Source organism: Mytilus galloprovincialis, chromosome 14, assembly GCF_965363235.1.
Source record: "Mytilus galloprovincialis chromosome 14, xbMytGall1.hap1.1, whole genome shotgun sequence".
NCBI lineage: Eukaryota > Metazoa > Mollusca > Bivalvia > Mytilida > Mytilidae > Mytilus > Mytilus galloprovincialis.
The window spans coordinates 27,117,365-27,132,618 of NC_134851.1; the positions used below are offsets into that span (position 1 = coordinate 27,117,365).

At 32.4% G+C, this 15,254-nt stretch overlaps 1 long non-coding RNA gene across 1 annotated transcript; it reads left to right on the forward strand.

The window, feature by feature from the left end:
• The first annotated feature begins 10,135 nt into the window (after nucleotides 1-10,135).
• LOC143059334 (uncharacterized) lies at nucleotides 10,136-14,396 on the forward strand. Its single transcript, XR_012973473.1, has 2 exons — nucleotides 10,136-10,680; nucleotides 14,196-14,396. It is a non-coding gene; the product is annotated as an uncharacterized LOC143059334 (long non-coding RNA).
• Nucleotides 14,397-15,254: the final 858 nt, after the last annotated feature.

The following is a 15,254-nucleotide window of genomic DNA, read 5'->3' on the forward strand; positions in this document are numbered from 1 at the left end:
TTCAAATTTCGAATTCAATTGGACAGTATTGCGCAATAGAATTGTGAGATCTTTGATCACATTTAATTTGTGTCAGTAACCTATATTTTCTAAAAAATTTGATTTCAATCCAAATTCAGACAGTATCAAACTTGAGTATTGTGTCCAAATTGGCCCAACTGTTCAATATTCGACATCGGTGGTCGCATCAGGCTGTGCTCAGCGAAGCATTTTATACATGTATAAGTAAGGTGGAAAAACAACTGAAAAATACCTTGTTATGAAGGCTGTGATTGTTCGTGTCAGTGTAAAAGTGTAATTTTGACATAAAAAATATATAAAGTATTTTCTAAAGTTTGCTTCAGACATTATCTCTTAACCATTAAAAAAAACTGAACATTACCAAGGTCTGTCCAAATTTCATAAAATCTTAATTTTGACAAAGTTATTGGTGTCTAAAAAAAAGAACTTAATGTTGACGACGCTGCAACCAATGAAAGAGTATAGGATCGCTTTGTCTCACTTTTGCAACACAAATAGCGCAATATCGATATAAATTATCAGCATGACAAGATGTAAAAACAATTCAATGGCTAAATTTGCCAGTGTACTTCCTATTGGTGTTATTTTCCTTCAATGGCGATTTTAAACATTTGTTTGCGTGTTTGTGTATCATTTTGAAATGGATACACTGCAGTAGTTTAATATATAGGTGTATATAAACTATAGGGGCAAAAATCAAAGGACTACAAAAAAGTCAGCATGGCTCAAATCGTCAGACGACTTATAGCCTTATAATGAAGGTTTTTTTTTAATTTTTGCATAGTTACTTGAAAACTTCAATCTAAAGATGTCAACTTCAAAAAGCAAGAATTTTTTTTTATAACTATTTCATGAAAAGAAACATTTAGATACATGAGATGGTTTTATAATGGTGAGTTAACTCTAGTAAAAATATGACAGCACACATTAGTTTAGAAGTATGTTTTTATAATTTTGAATGTCTTTGTATTATCCAATTGGTCATATAAAAATCAATGTTAATTTGACTGTATTTTTTTAGGTATTTACAACTTCTAAATTATTTCTCTTCTCTATTTAAAATATCCTTTGAAACTATGGATATACAGATTGTTATTCTATAAATGTTTATCAATTAACAACTGCAATTTTTTAACATTTTCAACAGAATCGTACAAAAAATCCCGACTGTTTAGTGTAAACATTCTGTTAGTACACCTTGTAGGCTTTGTTTTATATTTATCTTTATGAAAAGAAAGGAGTATTGACACGCGTAATATTTATCAAGAGCAGAACACTAAATTTGAAGAAAAATCAATTTTTTTTCTTCAGATTTTTGAAAATTCATTTGTCCCAGAATTACCTCCCTTTGTACCGTATGATAACCATATTTATGGCATTATCTATTTTGATTGTATTGTCTTCGTAGTTAGTTATACTTACATTATTAGGTATAATAATGGTTTAGAAAAAAGGAAAAAATACATTCACAAAATTGTCTACAGATTGATATATTAATTTCATTGATACCAGACAAAGGCAAATTTGGAGAATTTTAGAAAGTACAAGAGCCCAACCATCGTATATGCTTAAATGCGTTATTAACTATTTCTCTTAATATAATCAAATAGATATACTTACATTCCTAAATTTATCCACAAAATACTAGTTTAACTTCATTGATTTATAGAGAGAAAATGTAATTTCGTCAGAATGTACTAAATATACAGACCAGAATGACCGCATGAAAATTGTTAAAGAAGATAGATTGTGCTTTAATTGCTTAGGGCGATTCCGCGTAGTAGATTGAAAATATAAATCAAACTGCAAGAAATGTGATAGACGTCACCACACAAGCCTATGCAACAACGACCATGATAAAGAGACTACAAGTACAAGTAGTACAAGTACAGTACAAAAACACAACGCGAGGGAATCTGAGACTTCTCTTTAAAATTCATCTTTAAATTGTGATCGCCCAAATGTTTTATTAAAGACCGCAGTAGCACCACTAAGCTACAAAGAACAAACAATTGATGCAAAGATCCTTTTTGACGAAGGAGCCACAAGGTCATTTATTACAAGGCATTTAGTAGAGAAACTAGAGTTAAAAACCACAGGAAGTGACGCAATTACTCTATCTAGATTTGAAGACGATAATGAGAACAACTCTATTGAACAGCTAAACACAGCAACAGTGAAGATACAAACTATCTATAGTCATAAAACACCAGTCGATATTTTGATTGTACCTAAAATTACCACACCTTTTAAGACTAACATTGAAGCTGCAAAAACGTTGCCGTATTTGCAAAACTTAAGATAAGCACACGTCGTAACTGAGAATACATCATTTGAAACTTGGACTGCTTGTTAGAGCTGACCAATACTGGGATATTGTCGATTACCTCTGGTAACATCAAATATCACCAAACCAGTGGAGTATCACTGAAGAGACATGTATTGTCGAAATGCGCATCTGGTGCAAGAAAATTGGTACCGTTAATTTTAGAACAAAAATTTCACTAAGGAAAATTAGAGTGAACGAGGGACACGAACCCACACTGACGCTAGCCCATAACTTTTTCATAACTCGGAGGATATAATTCAAAACTGCATGGTAACAGTGATGAACCGGCCGCTCTGGTAAACAAGAGAAAGCCGTTTATAAAAAAACACACAGGAGAATATTTTAACATATGGTCTATCGTAGAATTATAGGGTCATGACCCACTGTCATATTGCGAGATTGCGCCAAATGAGAAGGTCTATACACTCTCATCCTTAACGAAACGAGCTTGAATTGAATTACTACCCAACGCAATAATGTTTTGATTCCCAAGAGCAGCCATGGGTCTTTTTGGATCAAAATGCACATGAGTAGCCTTTTCCGCTGCACCAGGTCGTAAGCTATCAGGCGGTTGCCTATTACTTTTCTGAGGTTTCATCTGTGTTAAGGATGGAACTGGATTTTGAAATTTGAACAAGCTTCCCATTCCAACGTTAGAAAATTAAAAAGAGACGTCACAATACGCTAACGTCACGTGACAGACACGGTCAAAGTTCAGAATGAAAGAAAATAAACAGCTGCGCCATGAGCGCATGATACGCCCGACGTCTTGTGTGGAAATTTTATGCAATAATCATAAATAGTTTCTGAGAAAGTTTAAAGCAATAACCATATATTGTTTTTGAGACATGGCGGGACGTGTGAAACCCCCACCTTGTTTTTTTTCAAAAAACTAAATATCACTAAAATAAAATTTTGAATCAAAACCAAAAGTATACAGATCTTTAGATTAATATAACAAAGAAGTGTGTAAAGTTTTAAGCAAGAATCATAAATTATTTTTGAGATACGGTGCGACATGTGAAAAAAAACTCCCCTGTATAACAAAATACTCAATAACTCAAAAATAAAATTTTGAGTCATCACCAAACGTATACAGATCTTTAGATTAATATAACAAAGAATTATGTAAAGTTTTAAGCAATAATAATAATATGTTTTTGAGATACGGCACAACATATAAAAAACCTCCTCTGTATAGCAAAATACTCAATAACTCAAAAATGAAAATTTGACTCATCACCAAAAGTATACAGATCTTTAGATTATTATAACAAAGACATGTGTAAAGTTTTAGGCAATAATAATAAACTGTTTTTGAGATACAGCACAACATATAAAAAAAAACTCCCCTGTATAACAAAATACTTTATAACTCAAAAATGAAATTTTGAATCATCACCAAAAGTATACAGATCTTTAGATTATTATAACAAAGACATGTGTAAAGTTTTAGGCAATAATCATAAATAGTTTTTGAGATATGGTGCGACATGTAAAAAATCCCTCCCCCTTTTTACAAAATACTCAATAACTCAAACATGACATTTTAATCATCACCAAAACGTATACAGATATTAAGGTTAATATAACTAAAAAGTGTATAAAGTTTTAAGCCATAATCAAGACTCGTTTTTGAGATACGGTGCGACATGTGAAAAAAAAACACCCCTGCCGTAACTCAAAAAGTTTAAATCTTATCTTCACCAAAAAGTATACAGATCATTTGACCGTCATAAGAAACAACTATATTAAGTTTCATGAAATTTGGATACGTCGTTCTCAAGTTACGGTGCAACATGTTTACGCCGGACAGACAGACGGACAGACGGACATACGTCCCGTCAAAATTTTGTAGTATTATTGTCATATTTAAAGCAACTGGTAATATAGTAAATTCAAAGTTTACTTTACACGATACTATGATAATGCCTGTCTGATTCTTAGTTTCGTATCGTTCATGGTTTGGTGATATTTGACGTCATTTTGACGTTTTCACTCTGCTATAGGTACTTTTTACAAAAACGACGTATAATAACAAATATTTGACTTTATATGTGTTAATATTTACTATAATTGATGGTGTGCTGTGCAAAATAAAACAATATGATGAAAAATTTGTAAGTTGGACGCGTAAAAAGGAGAGAAAACAACGTATTGAAGATATTAAAAAGTAGACGTCTTTTCACATCAACAGTGACAATAGTCTCCTGTTTGTTAACATCCTATAAACCGTGTCAAGATCGGAAATCACTATCTTACATGTTTAATAGAACAACAAGCAAAGTTAAAGAGGATATACGAATCACATAAAGTATGTCCGTCCGTCATTCCCCACTTGTTTGCAGCTCGTGTCGAATTAAATCAGGTACCTTATACATGTATAGATATACAGTTCATTCAAAAACCAATGATTTCAAATATAAAATGCATTGCTTTGAACTATAGAACTGATGTTAAACACACTTAGTTCAGAGATGTATTATTAGATGGCACGTGATTCTTCATAAATTAAATCAGTTCATCTTGACATCGACATTGACATTTGAGGCGTCCAGTTTTCAAACATTGTTTGATTCGTGCTTGTCTGGTTTGTGTCTGGTTCATATCGTTTGAACTGTTGAACCTGGGTTTTCCAATCTAAGTATGCATATACATCATATAATAGGAGATGGTCATAAACTAAAATCAGGTCACTGTGATATGGATCCAATCATAATGGAATCCTGCGCGCGACATATATAGCTGCAAAGCTAAGGTTTACCAAATTTCAGATACAGAAGTCGGTTTCACAAAAAAACTTAAGACAAGATTAATCGTAAGTAAACTGAACTTTTCATGACTTACGACCAGCGTTAGTCGTAAGATTTGTTGTGAAACTCAAACATTAGAATGCGGTGATTTACAAAATAAAGTTAGGTCAATTCGGGAAAACATTTGGGATTTCTTAACGTATTTTTTTATTACGACTGCATTTTAAAAGAAACGAAATAAATCTAATTTATTACAAATAATTTTTATTTTGTGATTTTTAACAATATAAGACAGTCGAAATTCATATTTTAAAACTGAGCCTGTTGAGGGTTTTGCTTTACTTGAAAAATTCCTGATTCTTCGCTGTTACTGACATAAGTGTAACAGAGGCTTACAATGATTTCAGTATATGCACAAGTTCCCTAATGCATATATTTTTCCTTCACAAGAACAAATTTATCAAGTTATGAAGACATTATGACGTTTAAAGACCACTTTTGTCATCCGTACTCATACTTGAGTAAACCTACTGCCATATTTGTTTGTTATGACGCCGTGTCTTTTTTTTATATAGCTTTCAGAACATATAGTTTGAATGATGATGTACTTGGTGGTAAGCGTGACACGATGGCAATCTTTTTGGTTGGAAGTCTGATATGTAGCTTGCTCAAATCGTCTTGATTAAACTTCAACATACTTATTTTTAGTTTAGGACACTTTAGAGTTTTCTTGCAGAACCGATTTACCTGTCAATATGAATTTTGTTTAATTTATGATAGACCCGTCATCTATTGATGATTTCCAAAGCGTTAAAAGAGAGTTTTCTTAGGAACAAAGAGAGATGATGAGCTGTTAGAACATGTAAGAACATGAACTGCTGGTAAAGATAAATATATTTAATAAAAAATCTATACATGCACAATAAACATGGTGCATCACTAACCATAATCATGATAATTCCCACTGGTTATAGAACTCGTAAACAGCACACAGTTGTTCCATGTCTAGAATACAACGAAGTGTCAGGTCATCGTTGAACCTCTGACATTACTCCTTGTTAATCCGTATTTAGAATAAGAAGCCTAAAGATATCATATTATAAGCCCGGTACCTTTGATAAGTATGATTAAAAGGATACTATAATCTCTGTATACCAGATACTAACTGCTTTGAGGTTAACAACTATAGCTTATCGTATTGCCTAAAACAAGCCAATAGCCAACACTGTATTATCAGCTATGAAGCTATATAAGCTATAAAGGTTCTAAAACAATTAATTAGATACCCAAAAGCTTGATTCATGCTCGAAACTATAAACAAAAACAAAACCAAAAAAGCATCCTATAACGACAACCATAATGAATAACAAATCATTATTGAAAGATATCAGGCATATGATCGATTGTTTACGTTAGACACATGTTTCGTCTACATAAGACTCATCGGTGACGCTTGAACAAAGTAAAACCAAGGTAAACTGCGAAGAATATTTAAAAACATGTAATCCTATTTAAAATACGGATTAGGTAATGTATACGCCTGCGGTAGAACATTTATTGTATTTCAAATATCTACGAAGAATTTGTCAACTGAATGAATAGATATCCCCATATATTAAAGTATTTATAGCATGTCAACAAACAGGATCTTAACGTGGTCCTAACACATATATATAATATGCTTCCTTTCAAATAATGACCAAATTTGCACCATCAAGAGTCGACCGTATGCGATTGTTATAACGGTAGGAAATTTAAAAAGTGGACATATCACACGTTCACGTTCATGGGGAAAATTTCAGATTTGACACATTTTTGCGTACTTTTAGTTTCAAAACTAAAATGTGCATTGATCCAATTGAGAAAGAAGAAGTTTTCAATAGTTAGTCATAATCTCTGCCTTTTGCAAGTGCAAAATGATTAAGAATAATAAGATATTGGTTTTCTACCAAGAAGAAACGTTGACATCTCAGCTTCCATGGTCCTTTGAATTTTTATTTTTTCTACTTTGCGTAATATTTGTACCAAAGAAATTGCCTTCGTGGTTATTCATAACCTTTTTCGAAGCGTTTAGGTCCCTTAACTTCAGGAAAATTAACAGAGAAAGCAATTTCAGAAATTTGATTGAAAAGGGGGAGTGTGTAAAAGAGTATCAAATCCAGAATAATACAGTGATAACGATATGTATTAAACAAGTAATGAACCTTTGAATTATACGAACATCATTTTATTTTGGTTTCAAGCCGAAAATATCTAAGAAATGAAAAAAAATATGAAAATTGGCACTATTTTTATAAAATAAATCCAAAAATGTTCTTTTTTTTCGCAAAAATTCCTCTTTTTTTTCTGAAATATTTTTTTTTATACATTGACATGTTAAATTGACATAATTTTTGCATTGTGACAACCGATTAAAGGCTACATTTTATTTTTCACGCTTCAACACTGTTTGTCATTTTTCAATTTGGAATTATTTCTCGATTTTAATAGATTTTTTATAATAATTGTTCCGTACGATTTTTTTACCACCGACTAGAAAAGGAAGTTCAGATATTGTACTATAACATATAAAAATTTCAGCTGTGTGTTAGGTGGGTGCACTAAAGTCACTAGGCGTCTTTTCTGAAAATGTCATTCGCCTAATACCACCATTGCTTTTCCACTATAAGTCTTTGATAAATTTGCACTTTTCAAAATTGTGCCGAATTTATCTTTGTTTCAAATAAAGAAATGCTTATCATGAGAAAAGCTTTATGCTGTCAAGTACTTTAGACAAAATTTTACATACTATTTCATTTCATACAATAAAATAACCATCACTGGAAGTGTGCAAAACACATTTTCACGACTCTTTTACCGATGTGCAAAATAAAGTAACCATTCAAGTTTTAAAAAATGTTCTATGGAAATAAAAAATAATGGTGCTTTTATAATACCCAAGATATTAAAGTAAAAACAACAGAGTGAGAAATGAAATAACTTGTTGAAAATCAATAATCAAATTCGTCAGTTAGTTCTAAAATAAAATAATATTTTAATGTATTGCATTGGTTTTTTATCTTTTCCTGAACGTCACTATTTCCAGGTTATATGTATATATATATACTATAACATATATATCACTCTCAGATCCAGTGGACATGTATATTTTATGGTTTGTCACTTGTTTAGACTTGTTTGTAAAATATACTTATTTCTAGTGACTGTATAATGAAATGAATCATGATCCTATATGATATATAAAAATTGTTGAGTTAGATTGCTGACAAATGATAAATACATTGTGTATGAAAATAATAATATAACATCTACACACGTGTCTCATGTCTATCTCTAGATTCACCTTCCGTGACAAGGTAACACTACGACTATTGAAGTTATATTTTTATATAGCGGATGTGGTCGAGTGGTCTAGAGCGCTGGACATGAGGCTAAGCGATTGGTGCTGTAGTGTATCAAAGGTGTGAGTTCGAATCCCGCTGAGGGACGGACAAAAATTTGTCAGTATAAAATCTAACTCTAACACTGTTTGGTGTAATTTTCAGACTTATATAAATATTTGCATTAACCTTGTATCTATATCACTCTTAGATCCAGTGGACATGTATATTGTATGGTTTGTCACTTGTTTAGACTTGTTTGTAAAATATACTTATTTCTAGTGACTGTATAATGAAATGAATCATGATCCTATATAATATATAAAAATTGTTGAGTTAGATTGCTGATAAATGATAAATACATTGTGTATGAAAATAATAATATAACATCTACACACGCTTAAAAAACACGTGTCTCATGTCTATCTCTAGATTCACCTTCCGTGACAAGGTAACACTACGACTATTGAAGTTATATTTTTATATAGCGGATGTGGTCGAGTGGTCTAGAGCGCTGGACATGAGGCTAAGCGATTGGTGCTGTAGTGTATCAAAGGTGTGAGTTCGAATCCCGCTGAGGGACGGACAAAAATTTGTCAGTATAAAATCTAACTCTAACACTGTTTGGTGTAATTTTCAGACTTATATAAATATTTGCATTAACCTTGTATCTATATCACTCTTAGATCCAGTGGACATGTATATTGTATGGTTTGTCACTTGTTTAGACTTGTTTGTAAAATATACTTATTTCTAGTGACTGTATAATGAAATGAATCATGATCCTATATGATATATAAAAATTGTTGAGTTAGATTGCTGACAAATGATAAATACATTGTGTATGAAAATAATAATATAACATCTACACACGCTTAAAAAACACGTGTCTCATGTCTATCTCTAGATTCACCTTCCGTGACAAGGTAACACTACGACTATTGAAGTTATATTTTTATATAGCGGATGTGGTCGAGTGGTCTAGAGCGCTGGACATGAGGCTAAGCGATTGGTGCTGTAGTGTATCAAAGGTGTGAGTTCGAATCCCGCTGAGGGACGGACAAAAATGTGTCAGTATAAAATCTAACTCTAACACTGTTTGGTGTAATTTTCAGACATATATATATATATATATATATATATATATATATATATATATATATATAGTACGTCTGAGTCAGTGACAACTCTACAACAGATGTATCCATCGGATCGCCATCAATGATGGTGATACATGGCTGTGTACATAATGTATATATATATATATATAGTACGTCTGAGTCAGTGACAACTCTACAACAGATGTATCCATCGGATCGCCATCAATGATGGTGATACATGGCTGTGTACATAATGTATATACAACTCGTCTAAACATCAACCCAACAATGTTAGATCTGTAAATTTGCTTTCGCAAATATTTTGGTTCTTCCCTCGCCGGGATTCGAACCCATGCTACTGTGATATCGTGACACCAAATCGCCTGCACTGCAGCCGTCCCGCTAGACCACACGACCATCTGGGCTCTCAAATTTACAGATCTAACATTTTTGGGTTGATGTTTAGACGAGTTATATATATATATATATATATATATATCAATTATTGGCGTAAAAGTCAGCATTTCGTGCGTAAAAATGACCACCAAAGTAGGCACGGGGTTTAACTATGCATTTCCCTGCATACTTAAACTGTAGCGATATATTTCTCTATGAAAAACTTATTTGTTCATTGAATTACGGTATTATTTTTAAAGGCTTTTACATTATCTTCCACATGCACCAAAAATTAGCTCAATTGCGTTTATTTTCGTGAAATGCCGACACTTCGAAATTTCAAGACGTATATATGATGACCTATGCGCTTGCTTCAAACATATAACTTAAGAGTGCACGGTCTTTAATCATATATTTCTCATTTAAACTGATATATATATTGCTTTTTATTTATGAAATAGATAAAGTGTAAAATACCTTAATTTTTGGTTAAATTATATAAAGCCAACTTTCTTAGTTAAAAAGATATATTTAATAAACCGATATATACGCCTCGTTAAAAGGGTTTTCTTTTCTAGCAATGAATCTCACGTGATTAAATACGTCACATGTTATGTGAAGGACATTTGATATCATGTACAGTCTGTAGAAAATGGAAGTTATATATTTTGAGATTTACACTATATTACGAGTTTATCAAGGTATGAAAATTCCAAATAGGATTTTATTTGTATTATTTGTTTATTGTCAGTATAATAGATATAATAGATAGGTATTAAATGCATTTAGTTGTTATTTTTGGCTAGATGAGCTCTTGACCTACTTAACGTAATAAATAACAATAGCTTATTTACATTTAAATTTATCACAGACCCTGGTGGATCTAGAAATTTTCATAAAGTAGGGGCCCTCTCTAGTCAACTTTCAATGATTCCACAGTGGCGGATTCAAAAGCGGTAAGATTTTGTGTTCCCTATATAATCCCCCCTTTTTTGTCCTGGGTTGGGAACCCCTTTTAAAAATGGTTTGATCCGCCTGTGTTCTCTTAATATTTAACCACTTTTCAGAAATAGAACCCTGCGCCCCTTAAATCTACCTCTGGGCTCTGGGTTATATCTCCAATTGAGGTCATATTAGAGAAATCAGGTGTACAAACACCAAAGTAGGCACGGGGTTTAAGTATGCATTTCCCTCTATTCATAAACTGTAACGATATATTTTTATATATGTATTGCTTTTTATTTATGAAATAGATAAAGTGTAAGACACCTTAATGTTTTGTTTAAATTAAGTAAAACCAACTTTCTTAGTTTAAAAAGATATATTTAATAAACCGATATACGCCTCGTTAAAAGGTTTTTTTTATAGCAATGAATCTCACGTGATTAAATACGTTATTACAATGATTTTTATAGTTACAATAATGAAACAATAATGACACAACTCATAAACATGAATTTAACTATTTCTTAGATGTTAATCTACAACCAGATCAGAGCCATATACATAAAAAGGCAAAACAATATATTTATTAGCTAGATGAGCTGTTGACCTACTTAACGTAATAAATAACAATAGCTTATTTAGATTTAAATTTATCACAGACCCTGGCGGATCTAGAAATTTTCATAAAGTAGGGGCCCTCTCTAGTCATTATTCAGTGATTCCACAGTGGCGGATTCAAAAGCGGTAAGATTGTGTGTTCCCTATATAATCCCCCCTTTTTTGTCCTGGGTTAGGAACCCCTTTTTAAAATGGCTTGATCCGCCTGTGTTCTCTTTATATTCAACCAATTTTTCAGAAATAGTTCCCTGCACCCCCTTAAATCTACCTCTGGGCTCTGGGTTATATCTCCAATTGAGGTCATATTAGAGAAATCAGGTGTACAAACACCAAAGTAGGCACTGGGTTTAAGTATGCATTTCCCCTCTATACATAAACTGTAACGATATATAATTATATATATATTGCTTTTTATTTATGAAATAGATAAAGTGTAAGATACCTTAATGTTTTGTTTAAATTAAGTAAAACCAACTTCTTAGTTTAAAAAGATATATTTAATAAACCGATATACGCCTCGTTAAAAGGTTTTTTTATACGCCCGTCAAAATTTTGACGGGACGTATTATGGTATACAAATGTCTGGTGTCCGTCCGTCTGTTCGTCCGTCTGTCCGTCTGTCCGGCGTAAACATGTCGCACCGTAACTTGAGAACGACTTATCCAAATTTCATGAAACTTCATATAGTTGTTTCTTATGATGGTCAAATGATCTGTATACTTTTTGGTAAAAATAAGATTTAAACTTTTTGAGTTACGGCACTTTGTAACTAAAACAGGGGTGTGCTTTTTTTCACATGTCGCACCGTATCTCAAAAACGTTTCTTGATTATTGCTTAAAACTTTACACACTTCTTAGTTATATTAATCTTAATATCTGTATATTTTTTGGTGATGATTCAAAATTTCCTTTTTGAGTTTTTGAGTATTTTGTTAAAAGGGGGAGGGTTTTTTTACATGTTGCGCCGTATCTCAAAAACGATTTATGATTATTGCTTAAAACTTTACACACTTCTTTGTTATATTAATCTAAAGATCTGTATACTTTGTGGTGATGACTCAAAATTTTATTTTTGAGTTATTGAGTATTTTGTTAAAAAGGGGAGGGTTTTTTTTACATGTCGCGCCGTAGCTCAAAAACAATTTATGATTATTGCTTGAAACTGTACACACTTCTTTGTTATACTAATTTAAAGATCTGTATACTTTTTGGTTTGATTCAAAATTTTATTTTAGTGATATTTGTAAAATAAAACAGGGTGGGAAGGGGGGGTTCACATGTCCCGCCGTGTCTCAAAAACAATAAATGGTTATTGCTTAAAACTTCCTCAGAAACTATTTATGATTATTGCATAAAACTTCCACACAAGACGTCGGGCGTAAGCTGTTTTTTTTTTATAGCAATGAATCTCACGTGCTTAAATACGTTATTACAATGATTTTTATAATTGTTACAATAATGAAACAATAATGACACAAATCATAAACATGAATTTAACTATTTCTTAGATGTTAATCTACAACGAGCCATATACATAAAAAGGCACAACAATATATTTATTAGCTAGATGAGCTGTTGACCTACTTAATGTAATAAATAACAATAGCTTATTTAGATTTAAATTTATCACAGACCCGGTTGGATCTAGAAATTTTCATAAAGTAGGGGCCCTCTCTAGTCATTCTTCAGTGATTCCACAGTGGCGGATTCAAAAGCGGTAAGATTTTGTGTTCCCTACATAATCCCCCCTTTTTGTCCCGGGTTAGGAACCCCTTTTTAAAATGGGTTGATCCGTCTGTGTTCCCTTTATTTTCCACCAATTATTCAGAAATAACACCCTGCTCCCCTTAAATCCACCTCTGGGCTCTGGGTTATATCTCCAATTGAGGTCATATTAATGCAGTTTTCATCACTTATTTTTCAAGATTCATCATACACAAGTTCTTTATCTAATAATGTATATGGCTGAATCCATCTGTAGAAATTATCTTTCTGAAACACAAAATGCATTTAACTTTTACACATCTAGTGTATGACATATCTTAAAACTTTTCCAACTGAAGCCAAAAGCCAGAAAACTTTTTATTCTCATAGTGGTGTGAACATGATTGTTGTTCCCATAATACTTGTTCCCCCTGGAACAAGTCTTTGAATGGTAATAAGTTCTTTGGAACAAACATAACATAACTTTATTTCCACCTTCTTAAGATATTTTCCTGGAACTAAAATGTTATATGGTTTCATAATATCTGTTCTTTTAGAGAGAGTGTCATTTGATTTTTTATACTTGATCACACCTTAGTTGATATTCACCTCACATTTCATTTACCTGGACATGAAGTACATACAAAGAACATGAAGAGTGGGCAAGAAAAGGGGAACGTGAACCCTGGAACACATTTTTTTTTTTAAATCTCCGGACTGACTTTAAATTTAGTCCCTGTTTATTTTTTAATAGACTGTGAGAGAAATCAGGTGTACAAACAAGAAACACGAGGCCGAGATAAGGTATCGGTACTTCATGTATCTCTAACAAATGTAAAATTCAAAAAAAATATTATAACACTAAAAAAAATTTATAAAAAGAGATACTGAAATGTTTGATTTAGTGTATAAAGTGTTTTTTCAAAACTAATATATTTTCTCGTTTCAGCTGAAAGTACCTCTCTAATAACTGTTTATGTGCTGCTTAAAAATATATTGCAGCACTTCACAGTTGCTTGAAAGGTTGAAAATGTCATCATGCAGAAATTAGAGCAGATTCCTCAGATTAAAATCATTGAAAATGGATAGATGCACTGGTCCTGGTGGTATACATCGATACAATTAATCTTAATTACATTTGGAATGAAAATTGTCTTCTTTTTTTGTTTTTTTGCACGATAAAACCAATATTTAAAGTGAGTCACTCGTTAAAAGTAATGTTTATCCCATTCTTAAACCAATGCATGTATATCATCAACTTAGTCTTCTGTGCATTTCTAATGCAAAATAAGGCAAAATGTTTGGTCCGATTTGATTCTGTTATTACAAACTTTTTAAACAAATTACTTCCCTTTGTTAATCTGAGACTGGTTCCATACCGGACAATTTGGCTTTTGCCAATGCAAAGTATGATGGATTGAAAATGATGTATCGGCGGTTAAACTAATTTTGTATGAAAAATAATTTCTGATGTCGTAAGTATTTATCTAAACAACAAGAGGGACGAAAGATACCAAAGGGACAGTCAAACTCATAAATCTAAAACAAACTGACAACGCCATGGCTAAAAATGAAAAAGACAAACAGAAAAACAATAGTACACATGACACAACATAGAAAACTAAAGAATAAACAACACGAACCCCACCAAAAACTAGGGGTGATCTCAGGTGCTCCGGAAGGGTAAGCAGATCCTGCTCCACATGTGGCACCCGTTGTGTTGCTTATGTGATTACAAATCCGGTAAATAGTCTAATTCGGTAGGTCACATTCATGAAAGGGTTATTCCATAACGGTCAACCAACTCGTGATGGCGTCCGTAAAATTTACGAAGGGGTGATTTCAACTTCACCATTTGGAACTCTTGGTTTATTGCTTCCTTGTGAGCAGTAACCCTCTATCAAGAAAATCATGATAGGAAACGCAAGCACGGGAATATCGTTTCAATTGGGAGATATATACCCCGTATGCAGGTGCTGCTGGAATGTTGCTACTTAGAAATGGAAAG